We start from the raw sequence: 14120 nt of genomic DNA, 5'->3' as shown, positions 1-14120 counted from the left end.
TCATTGCCACAGAGATCGTAGATAAGCTCATGGGCTGTGGCCAGCGCCATGTGGCTCTTTATTTGTGGAGCACTAGCTTTCTTGTTCAGGCCTCTATAAAAAAACAGGGGGTTCCAAAAGTGTAACACTTGGAGCAGTGACCTTATAAAATAAAGAATAGGAATAACAACAAATTGGTCTTTCAAGTTCATTTCAGGAACACTTAAGGGGGTGTCACTGATTTAGTCTGTTCTTAAACTCCTCAACTCAGCCTTTCATCCTTCTGAGGTCGATTTAGGAGTGCCAACACAGGTTGGGTGATATTGTATGTATATTTGTTCTATATAAAGCGCTTAAGTGTAAATGCTATATAATGAACACATCATCAGGCTTTGGACGTCTGCTTGCATTCACAGTAATCTGGTAATATGGGCCTATATACACTGATACATATGGTGACACTTCGGAACAATGCTATGTGATGCCACTTCCTGTTTTGTCAAGGGGTGGAAGGCCATGTTCCATCACTTCCTGTGATGTCACTTCGGGGTGTGGGTCAAATTACATCACTTCCAGTGATGTAAATCAGAAGTCTAGGGTTGCATGATGTCACTGCCGCTACCTTAGGCATTTTGATGAAATGATGTCCCTGGCTCCTACGCCCTGAAAAAAAAATGTCCAGAAGAGGCCTGAAGGATGCGAAACAATATCAGAGAGAAGAGGAGAAGCAGGGACCTCCCAACGCCATCTGACCTGCCTACACACTATGTCCAAAAACAAGGGGAATGACATGCAAGCTGCCCCCAAGTCTGAAGAAACCACAGGAGGGCAATCTGCAGAGACTCTCGCACAGTGACAGCGAGGTACCGGCTGACGGAGATCAGGGGGCCGGGCAGGAGAAGATTTGGGGGGTGCTGGCTATTCTCCCCACGGCAATCGCGCCGCACACCCAGGGAAATTTCGCCCTCCAGGGACCAGGGTTATTGCGCCCCAGGCAGCCGCCCAATTCACCCCAGTCAAGAAACGGGCCCGATTATTAGTCACCAGAGCAGGGTCTATGTAGTAGCTGCACATTCATCTGCGAGGGAAGGAATCATACAAAAATGTCGACCTGGGAACTGCGATGGCCGAAAATGCCAATTTACTTTCTTTTTAACCCCTCCCTTACACACACACACACACACACATATATATATATAGGTTTATAGTATAATATTAATATCGGGGGGCTGCAGGGGTCTCCCCCACATATATATGGTGTAAACGGTTAAAAAAAAAGTTGGCATTTTCGGCATTCGCAGTGATCACAGATCCCCTGCGAGCAGAGCCTGAACCCAGGCCGTTTCTAAGCCCGGGCGAAGAGGGCAGCTGCCCAGGCCGCAATTGCCAAAGGGGGCGCAATTGCCCCTGTCCCTGGAGGGTGAAATTTCCCTGTTTGTGAGGCGCGATTGCTGTGGGGAGAGAAGCTGCAGCACAGTAGCCATAGCAGGTGCTGCTGCTGCCTCTTCTGACTGGCAGTCACGTACTATGTGACATTACAGAAGTAGAGGCTCTGAGAACTTCGCGCCATTTTGAGTGGGGGGCATAAAAGTGCGCCCCCAAGTAGCGTGCATAAAAGAGCGCCTTTCCTGGTGGCCGCCCACCTTTGCAATCGTCCAAAATATAACACCAGGGTGGAAAAAAGACAGCTTATGAGAGCGTTTCTTGGTTCCCCGGACCAGATTTGTTTGTGTGCAGAACTTCCCAGAAAGAAGGTAGGTACAGCCCAATGTTTCTTTAAACTGCGTACATAGCGTTCAGCATTCTGAGTTTACTGTATTTGGGTGCTGTGAAGCAAGGCATTTTAACACCCATAGTGACCTCCTATAAAGCAAAACAATTTTTCATTCCAGCTACAGCACTTTCCTTCATTTGTTGCTCTTTTAAGAGCGAGTTAGGGGTTTTGCCTCTGCCCTAAACAAGACAGTGTTTACTAACGAGCGAGGCCAAGATCTAAAGCTTGGGAGTAATTTGTAATTGGAGCTCGGCCCTGGCCTCTCACCCGCTGGACTCCTCGCATTCCCCCATTCACATTCTCCGCTTGGAGCCGGCATCTCAGGCTGCACTGTGTTTACGTCCTTGAGACTGGGACAGTATTTCAGTGTGGTGCCAAGCCACAGGGATCATTCTATAAAACCTGCCTAAAAAATCCCCTCCCCACATTCACCAGCACCCTGACCCATTCAAGGCAAAGCAAGCATTAACAACTGGCTGAAGCCACAGCAGCCGGGCACTGGCTCTAAAGGGGGTTTAAATGAAGCCGATATCGGGCATTTTACAGACTCCATAACTGGCCCTGGCATTAAAACAAGTAAATTACTAAGCAGTCCCTCTTGCCAGTTTCCACAAATCAGGGGGTGGGCGATAAGCAGTTCACTCTTAAGGTCTGTTATAAGGGACATTTCGAATGCAATTTCCTCCTTCAGTTATAAAATTAAAGTTCATGAAATGTCATCCGAAGGGCAAAGAAAGATGTTATTCTCTATATCCAACACTGCAAACGCCTTTACACCGCAAAACCATTCAACATCCTAAGTAAGATATGTTCTTGGATTTAATGACTTGTCCGTGCACTCACTGGAAATTATTTACATATAAGGTTTCTCCTTAAATGCACCTGTTTTGACTTTGGCGTATTCTACAAAATGTTAATGTTAAAGGATATTTGTACCACGCACTATCACCACCCGGAGTGGTCCCCTGGCGGCTCTGAAAAAGGGAGGAGGGATGAGTTAGTGGGAGTAAGCTGGAAAAGTGCAAGAGAGCAGTGATGTGCTGTTGGCCGCCTCAGCCCGGTGTGCCCGTTGGCTGGGCTTGGGGTGTTTTGCGGTCGGTAGTCGTTGTGTTCTGTTGTGCAAGTCTATGTGTGGTTTGTTTTGTTGTTGAATTGTAGTGAAGTTTGTGCGGATTGCTGTGGTTTAGGCTTGTGGTTGGTTAGAGTTTAAGGAGGTGTATGCAGAGGGATGAAATTGTTAGTGCATTGGGTAGTTGGCATGGCTGTCTTTTCAATTATGTCTAGGTGCGATGCTTGCTAGCATTCACTATTTCATCTGGGTGCAGCACTTGCTAATTTTCAATATTCTGTCTAGATGGGAGGCAGGCTGGTGATCATGATTTCATCCAAGTGTGGCACATGCCAACATTCACAGTTTCATCTAAGTATGGCGCATGCTAACATTCACAATACTGTCTAGATGCTACGCAGGCTAAGGTTAAGAATTCCACCTAAGTATGGCAAATGCTACCATTCACAATCCTGCCTAGATGCGACGCAGGCTAAGTTTAAGAATTCCATCTAAGTGTGGTACATACTAACATATACAGTTTCATCGAAGTATGGCGCATGCTAACAATCCTATCTGGATGCGGCGCAAGCTAATGTTCTCAATTCTATGTTTGGATACATGCTAACATTCAAGTTCCATCTATGTGTGGCATGTGCTAACATTCACAATCCAATTTATATGCGAGGCAGGCCAAAGCTAAGAGTTCTAGCTGGATGCGGTGAATCCCAACAAGCACTTTTCTATCAGAGTTCAATCAAGTGTGGTGTATGCTAGTCTTCCTAATTCCGTCTAAGTAGGCAGCTGCCGACTATTGCAAATCTATCTAGATGCGGCGCAGGCTAAAATTCACAGTTCCCTCCAGGTGTGACACTTGTTAACATTGACTAATGTGTTAGTATTTGAAATGTTGCTTTGCACTGCACCCTGTCATGTATAAACTCCAGCTGGTGGAACATAACTTTCTAAGTATGCATGGGCCAAGTCTATGGCAGTCTAAGTAATGGGAAGGTAGGTAGAGTGGCAGGGACTTTCTGGTGTAGAGTAATTGCTCTACACCCCACCCATGCCACACTTCGTTTTTTGTTGGTGTCTGTTAAGTTGCTGGCTTCAATGGCTTCCGCTGCTGACACATGCAGACGCTTCTTTGGAGCCATTCTTTTCCTAGGGGTCCTTAGCCGTAGGGGCTGCCGGGCAGAGGGCTGCCCTAGGAGTGTCTGTTAAGGCCTAGATGGAGCACCAATCAGGGAACGGAAGAACAAAAGAAGATGAATGCCTCACAGAATATCCAATTTGTGAGAAACTGTAATATCAGGGGTCAGGCAGCAGGGACAGGTAAACAGGAGGAACGCTGACACAGGTAAGTAGAAATGTGAAGTAACTATTGTTGCAGGGTACAGATGGGAGCTATGAAAAATACATCCTTTCAAGTAGCTCTCCCATCCTGAATCCCGAACTGCCACTGCTATAACCTTGAGCACACAAGAAGGTTCCAGCCACGTAAACATTCTGTGGCTTGCATTGCAAGCCCAATACTACAGAAACATTACCCAATATTCAAACAATTATCATTAATTTTGAAATAAAATATCTGGTAGGCAAAAGTCTCATAAGGAGAACCTTCATTTTCCATTTATCATGTATTATTGCCGTGGTGAAAACAACCACATAATTAATTTACATATTCAGAAGGGCAAACACGATACGTGCGGTGCAGCAGCTACATTCCGACATTGGAACCAGGAAATCGGAACTAGAATCCTGCTTTCTGAATTTGGCCAAATTGTGTGATGAGGTACAATTTAGCTGCCACAACCCCAGAGCTTTCTTTCCCTCGTCTGCCAAAACTGAGAGCTCTCCAAAACAAGCCTTACCCAAAATTAAACCATACGCACGGTGGGTGAATTGGAAACACCTCACAGATGTGGTTAAGTTTAGGCAAATAATCATGATGTAATAAAAACCGGTTTCCTTTGTTTAGCAGTGATTTATTGACTTTGGGTAGACGTTACAACGGTGTAGTATGGGGGTTGGGGGCGGTGGGGGGACTGCACATTTCTAGTGTTTCTGGGCACCAAATGGACTAGAAACTGCCCTGCCTGCACCGTACTGTAAATACGCTTCGAAGCAGCTACTCTATCTACAATACCAACAACAACAGGCTACCCTGTGTAATTTCAAAACCAGATGTTTAGAAAGTCACGTACTTGTAATGTTTAATTTCAACATGTGATAAGCACAATACAACGAATTACAGCTTCAGCGTGCATTTCCCGAGGTTGCAAAAGGGCTCCTATTAACAAAATGACAACGGAGCGAGAACGTCTAAGTTAATGGGAGCTAAAAGAAATGCATGTACAATTCAATGCAAGAGCTAGATCACATGCACTCACTCACCTGATGCTGCCTGCAATCAGGACATGAGCGTTTCGTTAACGGTAGTGTCTAGTTCCCACCCGAGAAGCGGACCTTAACAACGCTCCGCCTTACGTCATCGCGTGGGCTGCTCTTCATCACGTGGGTATCAACGTTGAACTCGTCATCTTTTTTGCAAGAGCGGGAAGGCAAGAGCGCAAAGGCAAGGTCTTGCACGAGCGGGAGAGATTCATTCATTCCTTCTTTGCACATTTCGTATAGTTGATTGTTTGGAGCTTGAATTTGGTTTATGGTACGTCTTAAAGTTATCTCATGTTGATTGTTACTTTAATGTATAGCGGCAATGTTGGGGAGGGGCTATTTCTGTGTAGTTTGGGACAGTGGTGGAAATGGAAAAAATGTGGAGGATCCCACAAGTGCCGGGGTGGGGGAGGAGTTGGGGGGCAGAGGGGGCGTGGTTTAGAGGGGCGGGGTTGGTAGTGGCCATCCGATCAGATAAATACTTTAAAAAAGAAAGAAAAAAAAAGCGCCGACAACGGCAACATTGCCTTTTACCAGGCTTTAAGTGGGCTGGAGGGCTCAGACCCATCAAGCTCCGAAATTTCGTTTTGAGGCGGGGTCCTGCGGGGCCCACTAATCTCCCCTGCCAGCCAAAGCCACTACACGAAAAGCATTTTTTTCTGAAACCTGAAGCTCTCGCTCGTGTGCGAAAGCTTCAGGCTCCAGAAAAAATTGCCTTTCAGCCATAATGGTGGCAGCACACCTGCGAGGCATCCCTTTAAGCAGGAGATGCCCGTGGGCCGGCGCCACGATTATGGAGAAAACGTGAAGCTGCTCGCCTATTCAGCCTTAATGGTGGCGCTGTCCCTTGCCAGCTGAGTAGGTGCAGCGTCACCATTAAGATTGAAAGGGTGAGGCCGCTTGAAGCTCAGGCCGTTTTCCTGAAGACTGAAACTCGCGGGAGTTTCAGTCTTCAGGAAAGCCCGCCTCGAGTCCAGAGCTCCTAGAAAAAGCAGAGAGAAGGAGAAAAGGTTAGAACAAGAGCAATACCTTTGATCCTTACCTGAATTCCCGATCCATCGCGCCTTCGAGCTGGAAGAAAGAAGTTATTTTATGCGCATCACCTCACCAGTAGCAGCGCCGCGCTGAACTCACCGGCCTTCGCAGCATCTTCACATTCCACTGCATCCTTCTGCATGCTCCCGCCGCACTCCGGCACCTAAGGGGAAGACAAGAACAGCAAGGTGAGCCAAGGGAATACACAGAGGCAATATTAGTTACCCCCATAGACTTACCTGATTTTACCACCGGGGGCACTATTCCTCTTCACGTGTCGGCGCAGTCCACTGCATCCTCGCCGAACCCCGGCCCCTAAGGGGAAACAAAAGGACAGCAAGGTGAAACAAAGGGACAAACAAGGGGAAACCTCCTCACCACAATAGACTTACCTGATTTTACCGCCGGAGGCATTATTCCCCGAGACTTCATACTTTCTCTCAGCGCCTGAATAAGGGAGAAAGCAACAGGTTACATATTGACATTATTTTATCGAACTGTGTTGGATAATACAAATCCTTACCTGAATATTACCGGTTGCCATGAGGAACTCTTCGCTAGGGTCAAGCTGCAACCTGCAAGGAATCGGACAAGAGTGAAAGTCAGACATTTGAACTCTTACGAACTACATACTTACGGCGTTTTGTCGGGAATCTCAGAGTCAATATTGTTCTGGAACTCACCAATTCCTTCGAGCCAGTGAAGCAACTGGTTATCTACGCGCCCCTACGCTCAATGCAGGATGGAGAGCTCATCTTTCCAAACCATCAGGTGAGACTATAAGAGGGGACACGAAAGGTGATCAGTGGGGAGAACAGCGGGAGTGGGGGGGTTAACGCTCAACTCCACGGGTGGTTAATTCCCTTTCTCCATTTGCAGAAGAATATTCCTACGGGCCAAGCAAACAAAGCTGGGTGGGCCAGTCCAGTCCGTCATCTTGGCACTACGCGTCACATTGGTGGAGACCGCAGCTGTCCAGTTCAGATCGACGCTCCTGTGGGAGCCAGGTGAGCGTAACAGAACGCGAAGCCTACCCACAAATTCCCACCCGGACGTTATGGATACCTCAGAAACTGACCAATTGGCCCAATTACTAGGGGAACTGAGGGCTCAAGTGCATTCCGCCAATCAAGAAACCAATGCCCTTAGGAGAGAACTGATTTCGTCAAAGGAGCGAACTGATGACCTTGCTAGGCAACTACTGCAAAGCCACGCTGGACAAGCACCCCTACCAGGTCCCGGGGGGAATCCAGCCCCTGTGTCATCGAGTAACCTTGTGCAAATAAGCCTACCAGGAAATATTCCATTAGCTCCGCCCGAACGCTTTGCTGGCGATCCCAAAAGGTTTGCCTTGTTTATGAACCAATGCCGCTTGCACTTTTTATGCAGACCTGGAGCCTTCCCAAATGATCAAGCCAAGGTAGCCTTCGTATTGTCATATCTCAGAGGCAGTGCAGCTGATTGGTCAATTCCACTAGTTACTCAGGATGACCCAATTCTTCGGGATTTTCAGGGCTTTCAAATGAGCATGGAAAGAATATTTGCCCGGCACTCCCAAGGACAGGACCTGGATAACGAACTTTTGTCCCTACGACAAGGTAACCAGGACCTTCTATCCTACATCGCGACCTTTAATAGGTTGATAGTGGAAACTGGATGGCCTGAGGTAAAACGAATCACGTTATTTCATCGAGGGCTTCGAGGAGAACTCAAGGATGTCTTGGCTTAAGTCGTGAACCCACCCCAAGACTGCGCTGAATATATAGACTTAGTGGTCCAGTTAGATCACAAACTTCAGAACAGAAAGGCTGATAGAGCCAAGTTTGAGAATCGGGTGTTGGTCAAGACCCACGCTAACCCCAAAGGAGCAGATTCTTCAGAACCCATGCAAATCGGAGGGGCTAAAGGACCCTTAACTCAGAAGGAAAGAGAAAGGAGACAGCAAATGCAATTTTGTCTATATTGTGGAACTTCTGGGCATTTTCTATGGGATTGCCCTGTAAAACCACCCAAGAAGGTGGTAGGAGCTGCTGATAAAAGCCATATGGAGTCAGACTCGGGAAACAACCACGCCCGACAAGCGTAGAGGTCTGCTTGCCGAGCTTGAAGAAGGATACTCAGACCTCGCATTTCATCATACCAATGGTCCTCGTAGATCCAAGGCAGCCATCGCGTATGCACGCAGTAAGGGCATACATTGATAGCGGGGCCATAGGAAACTATGTGGACTACGAATTGGCTTCCAGGGTGAATCTACCTCTCTGCCAAAAAACCACCTCAGATGTCATCAACACAGTCGATGGAACTGAAATTGCCTCTGGGCCTGTAACTCATTCCACCACAGAGATGACACTATTGGGTCAGGGTGGGCATGGAGAGACTATTGTGTTTGATCCAATCAAAGCCCCACAGTTCCAAATAATACTGGGGACACGTTGGTTGGAAACACATAATCCTTGTATTGATTGGCGAGAGAAGAGAATAACCTTCCCGGATTGTGCACAAACCTGTTACCCAAAGAAACATCTGAACGCAGGCCTGGCCCCAGTAACCACAGCAGTCGTGCAACTGCCTCCAGAATACCAAAAATTCGAGGATGTCTTCCAAAAAGAACAGGCAAACACCTTACCACCTCACAGATCGTACGATTGTCAAATCGATCTCATAACCGGTGCACAACCCCCTTGTAGCAGGATCTACGCCCTTACGGAACCTGAGAACCTTCACCTACGACAATACTTAGACCAGTACCTTGCTAATGGCTTTATTCACCCATCCAAGTCCCCTGCATCTTCAGCTTTGTTCTTCGTGCCCAAAAAGGATGGTGACCTCAGAACGTGCATAGACTACCGCGCATTGAACCAAATAACTGTTAAGAACCGATACCCATTGCCTCTGATCCCTGAACTACTAGGCCACGTGAAGGACGCTTGCAAATACACTAAGCTAGATCTCCGGGGGGCATACCATCTGGTACGTGTAAAAGAGGGCGATGAATGGAAGACTGCTTTTCGCACTAAGTATGGGTTATTCGAATACCAGGTGATGCCTTTTGGGTTGTGCAATGCACCAGCAGCCTTCCAATACTTCATGAACGATGTGCTTCGTGAACTCATTGACGTTTGTGTTGTCGTATATATCGATGATATTCTAGTATATTCCTCTTCAGAATTTGACCATGTGAAGCAAGTCCGAGCAGTCCTTGAGAAATTGCGCCAGCACAAACTATATGCAAAACTGGAAAAATGCGTTTTTCATGCCACAGAAGTTGAATTCCTTGGGTTTATCCTGACCCCAAGAGGAGTCCGAATGGACTCACGAAAGGTGGACGCAATTCTTAAGTGGCCATCACCAAGTTCAGTTAAAGGAGTACAAAGCATGCTTGGCTTTGCCAATTTCTACCGCAGATTTATCCCGGATGTTTCACATGTTGTACATCCCATCACAGCACTCTTGCAAAAAAATAAACGCTTTATGTGGACTGAAGAAGCTGAAAATGCCTTCCAAGAGCTGAAAGCGAAATTCACGTCTGCACCTCTATTAAAGCATCCCGCGCCCTGAACTTCCATACATAGTGGAAACTGATGCATCCAGTCTAGCCATGGGAGCTGTCCTGTCTCAAAAGGTCCCTGAAACTGGCCAGCTTCACCCAGTAGCATTTTGGTCCAGAAAGTTCTCAGCACCCGAGTTAAACTATGCAGTTACCGACAAGGAGTTATTAGCCATTAAATCCACCTTCAAGGCTTGGCGGCACTATCTTCTCTGTGCCAGGCATACCATTACTGTGATCACCGATCACTGGAACTTACATTATTTAAAAACAGCCAAGGCCCAATCATCACGTCAACTCCGATGGGCATTGTTCTTTGCCGAGTTCGATTTCGTGATAACATATCGACCAGGTTGTAAGAATGGTAAAGCAGACGCCTTATCCCGAATAGGGATGGGAGAGGCTGAAGTGAACCCAGAACCAGTACCTATAATTTCCAAACAAAGGATTCTTGGCATGACTACTCTACAGACACTAGAGGACATTCAGGTAAAAATCCAGCAACTCTTTGATCCTACAGCCCTGCAGGACTGGGTAAAGAAAGGCCCGGACTACTCTGTCACCAATGATCTACCTTATCGAAAGGATATTAAATCATTTGTGATGTCTTGTGGCATTTGCGCCCAAAACAAAAGTCAAAAGAAAAAACCAGCTGGACTCTTACAACCTTTAGACATTCCGCCTACACCATGGCACACCTTATTGTTAGACTTTATTACTGATCTACCCCCATGCAATGGATTTAACACCATTCTAGTTATTGTGGATCTTTTTTCCAAGATGGCCCACTTTATTCCTTTAAAGGGATTACCTTCAGCTTCAATCCTGGCCAAAGAGTTCCTCGAAAACATTGTTCGCATACACGGATTTCCGTCCGTATTGGTCTCTGACCGGGGCAATCAATTCATTTCACATTTTTGGAAAAAATGTTGTCAATTGGCGCACATCGATGTGAGGTTATCGACCAGTCACCACCACCAAACTGATGGTTAAACGGAGAGGACCAACCAGACTCTCGAACACTACCTGCGTTGTATGTTACATCAGACTGAGAGTAATTGGAAAGACATTCTTTGGATCGCCGAATATGCATACAATAATTCAGTACATTCTGGAACTGGACAAAGCCCCTTTTATACCTTATATGGGCACCATCCTCGAACCTCAGACCTTGACTCACCCCAACACTTAGAAATGCCCACAGTGGACCATCTGCACGCTACGATTACACAAGCCTTTAAGGAAGCAACTGAACATTTAGAAAGGGTGAAAGAAAAATACAAGAAAGATGCTGATCGGCATAGAAGTGATACTCCACAATACCAGATAGGGGACCAAGTATGGTTAGCCACAAAACATATACCTCTAAAGGGAACACAGACCTTTAACCCCAGATATTTGGGACCTTACTCTATTAAGGTCATTACCAACCCAGTGGCTGTCAAGTTGGACTTACCTGCTAATATGCGAATTCACCCCGTCTTTCATGTGTCACTTTTGAAGCCAGTGCAACCAGGGACAAGACTAACCAAGCCACCAGACCCCATCCTTGTGGACGGGGAACCCAAATTTGAAGTTGCACTCCAAGCTGATAAAGTCAAAACATTTTTATTTAATCGACTGGAAAGGTTACGGACCACAGGAAAGATCATGGGAACCTAGTGACCACGTTCATGCACCCCGATTGGTGAAAAAATTCCACCGAAATTTCCCAGACAAACCGAAACCACAGGGAAGAACGACTTTAGGAGGGGCCTTGGGGGGGAGTGCTGTCATGATGCCTACCCCCGGGGACCCAGACCAAGTCCAGCAACCTTGGAAGCAGACATCAAGTTATACTAAGCAAACCCAACAACCCCTGCTAGGGGCTATTTGGGTGCAGTCCATACGCCTCCAAATAGCCCCTAGCAGGGGTTGTTGGGTTTGCTTAGTATAACCTGATGCCTCCTTCCGGGGTTGCTGGACTTGGTCTGGGTCCCCGGGGTAGGCATCATGACATCGCTCCAAGCGTGGTGTGTCAACCTAACCACCTGTGTCCCAGCAAGAAAAATCCAGTGAAGCTCTGTGACGCTCGGGGCGTGGCCGACCGCCATGTGAGAAAGCCGCGCTTCGTAGCAGCTCCGTTGATGCGCTCATCATTTTGCCCACAACCTGCATCCACCTTAAATGAAACTACACCTGCGACCCGAAGATCGCTTCGGTACAGTCGGCTGACCTTCCGACGGTGTTTTGGGGCCGGTGCGTGGCCTCACCGAGGAGAAACGCCGTGGTGTAGGAGGAAAGCGCACGACTCAAAATGGCGACCGCTTGCTGACCGCGGAAGAGACGAGCGCCGGATCGCGCCCAACACAGAGCGGAAAAGGAGGCTCGCCTCGGACTCCGGCTACCAGGGGGAATTGGCCCAGTCGACCGACGGCCGGAGACTGCATCTGCCCCGTGCGCCTCCCCTGCGGTAGAGGCGCACAACGAAGGGCTCAGACCCGGTAACAGCGCTACGAGGTACGGAGTGGGAACAGGGCTGGGGGGACACTCGGCTCGTCGACCGAACCTGCTGCATCATCCCTGAGAGAGGTTGCACTCTACCACCGGCCCTATTGGAGGCCGGGGCGCTCCGGAAGCAAGGGTTTGCCGAGATCATAATCCTCGCCCCCCAGCACCCCAACCCGCCGGCGCCCCCCATTCCAAGCCCGCCCGCACAAGAGATGTCCGCAAAAGGCCCCAGGAACAAGCACAAGCAGACAACCATGGAGGCGTTCGCAGCCACTGGCGCCCTCAAACCAGATGCCGCCTCGACGACCTCGGAGGTAGGACCCTCTGAACCCACGAACTCGCAACTACTGGAAGCCATTACGGCGCTCCAAAAAACCATGGAGGGCAAGATAGATGCCATGGCCATCGACTTAAACCTACTCAGACAAGATGTGCGCTCCATTGCGGGCAGAACGGAGGCATTGGAGTCCCAGGTTAAAGAAAATACTGACGCCAAAACTCGCCTCTTAAGAGAGGTAGATGCCCTAGCCCAGAAAGTCAAGAACCTCGAAGACAGGGCGGACGAGGCGGAAGGACGGGCACGCCGCAATAACATAAGAATTATCGGATTGCCGGAGGGGACGGAAGGGAACGACCCCACGAACTTTGTCGAAAATCTGCTGCTGCAAGAGGTCGGTGCCGGCAAATTGTCTCAGGGGTTCACCATCGAGAGGGCGCACAGATCCCTCACTAAGCGCCCACCACCGGGGAACCCGCCAAGGCCGATAATAGCTAAAGTCCTCAATTACAAAGACAGAGAGACTATCCTGGCCCACTCACGGAATGGGGGCCACATTGAGTCTGGCTCCGCCAAAATCGCAATCTACCCGGACTATACCCTCCAAGTCCAAAGGAGCAGAGCCCAATTCGCCCACATCAAGGCCAGATTGAAAAATGCGGGCTTGCGATACATGCTACTATACCCGGCCAGACTTAAGATCATCCATAACAATCGAACGCACCTCTTCGAATCACCGACAGATATAAATGAATGGATGGACAGGGAGCAGATCCCTGACATAGAAGGAAGGCAACGGAAAACAAGAGAAAACGGCACCCCCAAGGAAGCCTAATGAAACCACTTTATCGGGACGTATGCGAAGTAATCTCACCTTGCAGATTGCGGCACCATCGAGTGTCTTGGAGCTGACCGAATGGCACCGCTTGGTATCGGACACTACCAAGGGGATTGGCCCGCACCCCCGAATCTCTTTGGGTATCTAACCCGCCCGTAGGGCACCAGAGGACCGTAGGTCTAATGGAGCAGAAACGGGGATGTCAGGATGGGGGGAACCCCGTTAGACTAGTTCTGTTATTGGCTAACGCCAAGTTCACTGTTTGCAGGGTCGGGAAATTGCCCGTTAGCATCCCGTCCCAGTTAGTTAATGGGAAAGTCCGGAACCACCTTGACCACCACACATCACCACTTCAAACTAGTATTGTTAAGTGCCACCGCCAGAGCAGGCCACTGAACCATACACTGATAGGCCGGGGGGCGACACCACAGGGCAGCCCACCCACGTCCTCACACTCACGCTACACCCATGACTAACGTTGTTAAAGTCATGTCATGGAACGTTAGGGGCCTGAACAGCTACATCAAACAACACAGGGTCCACACCTTCCTCAAACGCCACAAGATAGGAATCGCCCTATTGCAGGAAACCCACCTGAATGCACAGAAACTTGCGGCACTGGCTAAGAGATGGAGAGGAACCCTGATAGGCACCACGTACTCTAACTATGCACGGGGAGTCCTGATATGGATTGCCCCCACCATTCCCGTCAACCTCGCATGCACCCACATC

The 14120-nt window shown here is 48.5% G+C and overlaps 1 protein-coding gene across 1 annotated transcript in view; it reads right to left on the bottom strand.

Moving 5' to 3' along the window:
* CCDC126 (coiled-coil domain containing 126) overlaps positions 1-5291 on the bottom strand; it is an 80521-nt gene extending 75230 nt beyond the window's left edge. Inside the window, exon 1 of the mRNA XM_069648322.1 lies at positions 5199-5291. The gene's annotated coding sequence lies outside the window, so the exon portion shown is untranslated. The remainder of the gene's footprint in view (positions 1-5198) is intronic.
* Positions 5292-14120: the final 8829 nt, after the last annotated feature.

This window comes from Ambystoma mexicanum, chromosome 2q (assembly GCF_040938575.1).
Source record: "Ambystoma mexicanum isolate Mex_15411 chromosome 2q, UKY_AmexF1_1, whole genome shotgun sequence".
NCBI classification, from domain to species: domain Eukaryota; kingdom Metazoa; phylum Chordata; class Amphibia; order Caudata; family Ambystomatidae; genus Ambystoma; species Ambystoma mexicanum.
The sequence above is the reverse complement of the archived record's forward strand: the minus strand, read 5'-3'. Positions and strand labels throughout refer to the sequence as shown.